Below are 6,318 nucleotides of genomic sequence, written 5' to 3'. Positions count from 1 at the left end.
AGTTAACAACTGTGCATAAAAGCCTGTTTTCTTATTAAAAAAGCCAAAAATGTAGTTTCATCTAATTGAAAGGTTCAAATGTGTTGATTAATCTACTATAATGTCATTTATACGCCTCTGTTACATCCCAAGCAGCAAGATTTTTTTTGAAATGCATCACCAGGTCTTAGACAAAGGTAATTAACCCTGTTCCTAACGAAGCTTATTCCAAGGGCAACTCCAGCAATGCTGGCTGGCTCACACAAGGGATTAATTTGGCCAGTTTTGCTTTCCCTCTTTAAAGTGGATGGTCAAAAATAAGTATGTCGTGTCTACACATCTGGTGTGCAAGAGTTTTAAGAGGCTGGAGCTTTGTTCTCTGCAACTGCGTGGGACAACTTCCAGCTTCTTTCATTCTCGGTGTGCATCTAGGGGGCTCTGCTTTTGGGCCATACCCAGCTGAGCATTGAAGGCATTAACCCTCTGGGACTGTTCTGTCTAATTTAGAAAGTGTGTTCCTGTGATTAATTCACATAAGTAAGGCAAAGCCCCTGTGGTGGTGTTCAGCACTACTGCCTGACGCTAAGGTGTTAAGACTCGGGTAGAAAACAAACACATCTTGGAGCTGTTGTGTGAAAAATGGTGTCTTCTCTGGCAAAGACCTCAAAAGATCAGACAAGCTTTTCTTGTATTCTTGAAGCGAGTCGTTTCTGTCACCGAAAGCTGTGACAAAAGTCTTGTGGTCTCTTACGGGAGCTTCTGTAAGGATACTCCTACAGCAGGAGGGTATATACTGTCATGAACTGCGGAGAAAATGAAATTGGAAAACTCTTGATGATCCCCTTTTCTCCTCTCCCAGGGATTTAGGTGTTAGTAACCTGGTCATTTTTTTTGTTAAATGTTATTAGATCATTTCCTAACAACCTCAATAATAATAAAAAAAAGACTCACAAAAACACGTGTGACGGCGTAACATGAAATCATCTTGCAGATCAGAGGTAAAACTGAGTGATTCAGTTTGCTTATTAACTAGGCAATCTCACATGAGTAGATATAAAAACCAAAAGAAAGACGTGCTTTCAAAGAACAAGTAGCCTGGTGGTAAAACCACAAACTTGGGATGTGGGAAACCCACATTCCCATCTGTGGTGTGAAAGAGGCAAAGGAAGGATTTGAATGCAGATGTTTGGTAACCGAGGTAAACGCCCTGATCAGCAATTTTAGGATAGCCGGATCTCACTTTCATATTTTGCCCCCCCTAGGAAAACTATTTGAGTGTTGTGGTTATTCCTAACGCAGTGGGAAAATGCCTGCGTAACAGGAAAACTTGCCCAGTTCTGCACATAATGCTGGTGTTCCACAAACAGCTTTGATGGTTTGTTCTCATCTTACAGGGCTTTATATGGGGAGAAGCTGTTCATCTTTAAACCCACACAGTCACAGCTGGGATCAGAAGAGTATCCAGAGAGCAGCTGCATTTGGTAGAATATTCTCTGTGAAAACTTCGGATCCCGATGACAGCCTGAATCGTTGTATCTCCATACAATCTCAATGAAATGTGCAAACAATCATTTTGCATATCATTGGGAGGGAAAATGAATTTTTAGGATTCTGGAAAAAGCAGAATGCAAAGCTTGATTTTTTTCTGTCTGTGTGCATTATTTGTTTATAAATGTCTATTATGAAATTGCTGTTTGCTTTATTTAAATTTCATTTAGAAATATCTTCTCAGACTTATTTGTGAAGTGGTTTGAAAACAAGCTGAAATAAAGCCGATCAAAAATATTAAGTGCCAACCCATACACTGCATTGATATGAAAGCTGGTGAAAAGTCAGCACAAGTGATGCAACACCTCCTAGATTTTGCAGAAGTATCGTTCTATGAGTTACCGACTTCATTTCAGTGATTGCTTCTTCAGTGCAATTTGCACAGAGAATTTTGAACACAGGCAAAGATGCACGTCCTCAAATCCCAAAGCACTTCAGTGTGCTAGAGCTAAATACTTTTGTTAAGTTAAAGCATATTCATCAGTTCAAAGGCTTCTTCACATTTGCCTTAAAATATTCCAGTTCCAGTCTTCTGGGTCCTCCGATATGGATCTTTGAGGACAAATCACCAGTCGCAGCTCCTTACTCTGACAAGATGCTTCCCTTACGATATCAAGGCCAAGTACAATCACATCAGCTACCTATTTAAACTACTCAGATTTGCCCAGTCCTAAATATTACACAATATTTAATTTACACAAATTTAAAAAAAATAAATACACAAAATTCAGTGACATTTAAGTTTGATAAGATATATATAAGCATTCACCACCCATCAGCTGTTGCAAGGTTGGGGGGAGGAAATGTAAAATACTGCTCCAGCCTCAAGATAAATACGAAGTTTTCCCTGTTAACAGAGAGTGTCAGACAAGCTGAGACAAGAGTTAATTTTCCTGTGGCTTTTCCTGGCATTGAACTCTATGCAAAGCAGATGCAAAGCCAATGTTGAGTTACTACAGGAAGATAAGTGGGTTTGTGCAACGTCAAGATTGCCTGCCACAAATTGGGAATATTAGTAAAGAGAACTTCTCTGTCACACACAGACAGGCCAAGGGTCCCTAGCCAGTATGGCCAGTAGAGATGCATATGTTGCCCGCTAACCACCAATATAGATTCAGTCCTGGCCACGTGTAAGCACACAGTTGTACTTCAGTCGGTTTGGCCAGAGGCCACAATACTGGCATTAATGGTGGTTTCGTGCTTTTAGGCCACCATTATGGCACTTTGCACAGGGACAGACACTACCTGATCAGCCTGCGCCTGTAAAGTGTTTACATGACAAAGTTCTTGAAGACATTTGATCTGGCTGCATGGGTTTATATGGGCTGTGTGTTTTGTTTTATGCAGGCACATTGTTTTGTTCTGGTGTAAGATTCCATGTGTCTACCCAGGAGCAGCATTTGAGATATTCCTGTCATTTGGGACATACCAGCCTGCAGTTTTTACCTTTTCGTCTTCTCCTCCCAGGAAAATTAAGACTTCTAAGGAAGTCCTGCCAACTTTGTTACGCTGCCCTATTATTAAGACCACCTACAGAAGATCTTTCTTTTTAAGTCCTATCTGGAGCAGTACAAATGCCCTTACAAATTTTTGTCTGCTGACACAGCAGGATACAATTATATATTCTCCAAGACTTTTAACTCACAGCTAGGTTGTCCACTACCCACTTTAAACAAAAGAATAGCACAAGGTCCTGCAAACCTTCCTTCTTTGTTATATGTAGGCAGTAAGGAAACATGGTTAATGTATTTTTCTGCACTAACATCAGATTTGGCTTGAAAGTGCTAAAATATACCACATTACTGGTATTCGTAAATGGTTTGACTTTTGGTTTAATTCAGCTGTCTCTGACTTTGAATATAGTACTCTGCTAAAAATGGGGTGGGGTGAGAGGAACAGTTCAACTGTGAACTATTCTTTAGGAAACTGAATGCTTTTGCTATCCCACTAATGTCATCTGGCATTAATTAACATAGCATCTCTCTAATTATATTGTCAGCATACAGCCACTAAATTAAAATACAAAGAGAATTGTTAAAATTTCCCAATTTAACTTCGGTATTTCTTTTAAAGCATGATTTTTCAAGTTTTGTGTATATAGGAAATCATCCAAAGCCCACTGAAGTTAATGGGCTTCATTCCTATTAGGCCCAGAAGTGTTTCAAAAAATCAGTGGGGTGTCCAAATTGCCTCTCTAAACCGAGCGATCAAAGGCCTTATTTCTGTTATTGGCACCCGCAGCTCAGCACCCAAAACGCACTGAATCTGCAACATTGCAGATCTAACGGGTCTCTCAAGGGACTGAAGACTACCCCCTGGGGAGAAAAGGAGGGCATTAAACACAGTGGGAGTTCACCATCCTGCTGCACCCGTGCCTTTAGGGTGCCAAAAAGAAACTCTAGGAAGAAGGACTTAAGTAAGTAGATCTCTCCTATGCGAGACAGCACAGCAGAGCAGTGGCGGGGGGCTCCACGCCACACACCTGCCGTGTGGCTGGGTCAGTCGCAGAAAATGTAGTCCTGAGCCATGCTAGACATCTGCCCCTCAAGTGGAACCTGCGGGAGGTGAACAGAGAATGCCAGCCCTGGCGTCACCCACCCCTCGTAAGCAATTCCCACCTCTCTCCTGCGTGTTCTCCTCTGCAAATGGCCCCTCAGCTCTACTTGGTGGGAGAAATCAGGTACCTGAGGAAACACGGCAGAGCTGCATGGCGGCACACCTTGCTACATCCCATGGTTTTTGCATCGTGCTAGGGTCAGCTGCTCCCTGGTGCTCTCCTAATGAATTTGGTGTCTCTCTTTCTTCAGCTGTGGAGGGTAACTAGTGCCTTAGCAGAGCTTGTGCTCTCACTGCAAGAGCTGAGAGGCCTTGAGCAAAACCTTTGGTTCCAGCTAAGTCCACCTTGCTTAAAAGCACCCTGTCCACGGGCAAGAGGAATCTGTGTGTGCAGCTAAGCCAGGCTGAGAGCAACACCAAAGTACAGCACTGGGTTAACTTTGCCTTTTGGCACGACCTAGAGTTCAATCCTGCTCTCAGTGAGCGGCAGTTCCACCACTTGCTTATGCCTGGGTTTACACGTTAGCACTGCCTACCCTTCAGCATCACTAGCCTCCACACATATCCCTTGGTATGATGAAAATCTGAGATCTAGCAGATTTCTAGAGTTTTATTTCTCTGGAGTTTGGTAAAACTATATATCTCCCTGAGATGATCAGAAACACATGGAAAAATATTAAAATTTGCATAAAGAGAAAAAGAATGGAATATTTTCTTTCCAAAACAGCTACTCTTTTGCTGCAGACCATTCACCTCAGGAAAAAAAAAAGAAAATGTTGTCAGCACTTCAGAAACTGTCTCTTTTTCCACCCCAACAATCTTTTGCCTATTTTGCCTAGACCTGTAAGCTGAGCACATTGCTACAGCTCAGGACAGCATATGAAGACCTAACATTTTCCAAGAAGTAAAAAGCATTCCAGCAGCAGTAGCAGTTCATATTTTTCTTGGACAGGATGTATTTCCCCAGTTCCCCTGGGAAACAAAGTGGAATCCCAGGGTAGCCCCCTCACAAACCTCTGTGCTTGGGAGTCAATTATCCTGGGGATAGGAACCAGCCTGGGACACTCACCCACTGGAGACACTGGACAACTTGCAGATTTAGGGAAGGCTGGGAGCCCCTGATCTCAGTGGTTCACACATCTCTCAGAGAGCAGAACTCAGAACCTGAAAAGCTAGGCACCCAGGCTTGCAGTCCAGGGAACTGCCTGGTGGGTTTGGAGCCCAAGGTCCTGGCAAGGCAAAGGACAGGCGAGCAAGAAATTAAAATTTAAATCACCAGTTTCACACAGAAAGTTCTTGTTGGCAAATCCCTGTTTCTCCATCAGGGCCATCATCTGGATGCAGCTGTTAGCCAGCTGAAGCTTGGTCAGCGCAGGGCTGTGTTACCTCCGGCTGGGATGCCCTGAACACAGGTGGCAAGGAGCATGCTGGCCTCATCTTAACATAGCCTCTCCCACAGAAAATGTGGCGCTGCCCCTTCCATGCAGAAGCTTGCTGCAGTACCTTCATGACCTGTGAATGATTTTCATCCACTGCTGCCCCAAAGGCTAAAACAGGGCTCATAGAATGGTACTTTTAGCCCATCCAAACAGTGCAGGACTGGACTCCCTGTGCCCTGGGACTTCTGCACTCATGCACACCAGTGCCAAAATCTGTGTGGCAGGGCATTTACAAGGTCACTAAATGAAAGTAGTGGGATTTTACATAGGGAGAGGGGCAAGCGTGCACCCATGTTCCCAGTCATGGGGCACCTAAAACACATCTAGTCTGTGACCAGATTACTCTGCAAACCGAAAACCAAGCTTGAATATACCAAATTTTGTGTATTACACCTCTCGATTAAATAGTGCCTTAATTTAGATGGTAAACATTCTGGGACAACCCCTGTGGCCAGGCCCTCCACCAGCATAAAGGAATGTAGTGTATGTGCAGTGATACCAGTATACTCCATTACAGCCAGTACTGGGCTTCCCAAGGCTATAGGTGAAACTGAGTTTTGCAACTCAAATGACAGAGTGGCCAGAGGCAGAGAGGGCCTTGCCACTTCTGCGGTGGGAGACAAGGATGTGTAACTGGGACAAAACCTCTGGCGAGCTGAACTGTCCACTCCTGTTGCTGCCAAGGCATGGGGAGGCATGGGGCAGCGGTTGCTACTGCTGGGTATGGCAAGCCCCAAACATTTTATCATCTTCATCCCACATAACTAAGCTCTTCCTCAGCACAGCAGCTTCCACA

This window comes from Falco naumanni, chromosome 5 (assembly GCF_017639655.2).
Source record: "Falco naumanni isolate bFalNau1 chromosome 5, bFalNau1.pat, whole genome shotgun sequence".
Taxonomy (NCBI): Eukaryota; Metazoa; Chordata; class Aves; order Falconiformes; family Falconidae; genus Falco; species Falco naumanni.
The sequence above is the reverse complement of the archived record's forward strand: the minus strand, read 5'-3'. Positions refer to the sequence as shown.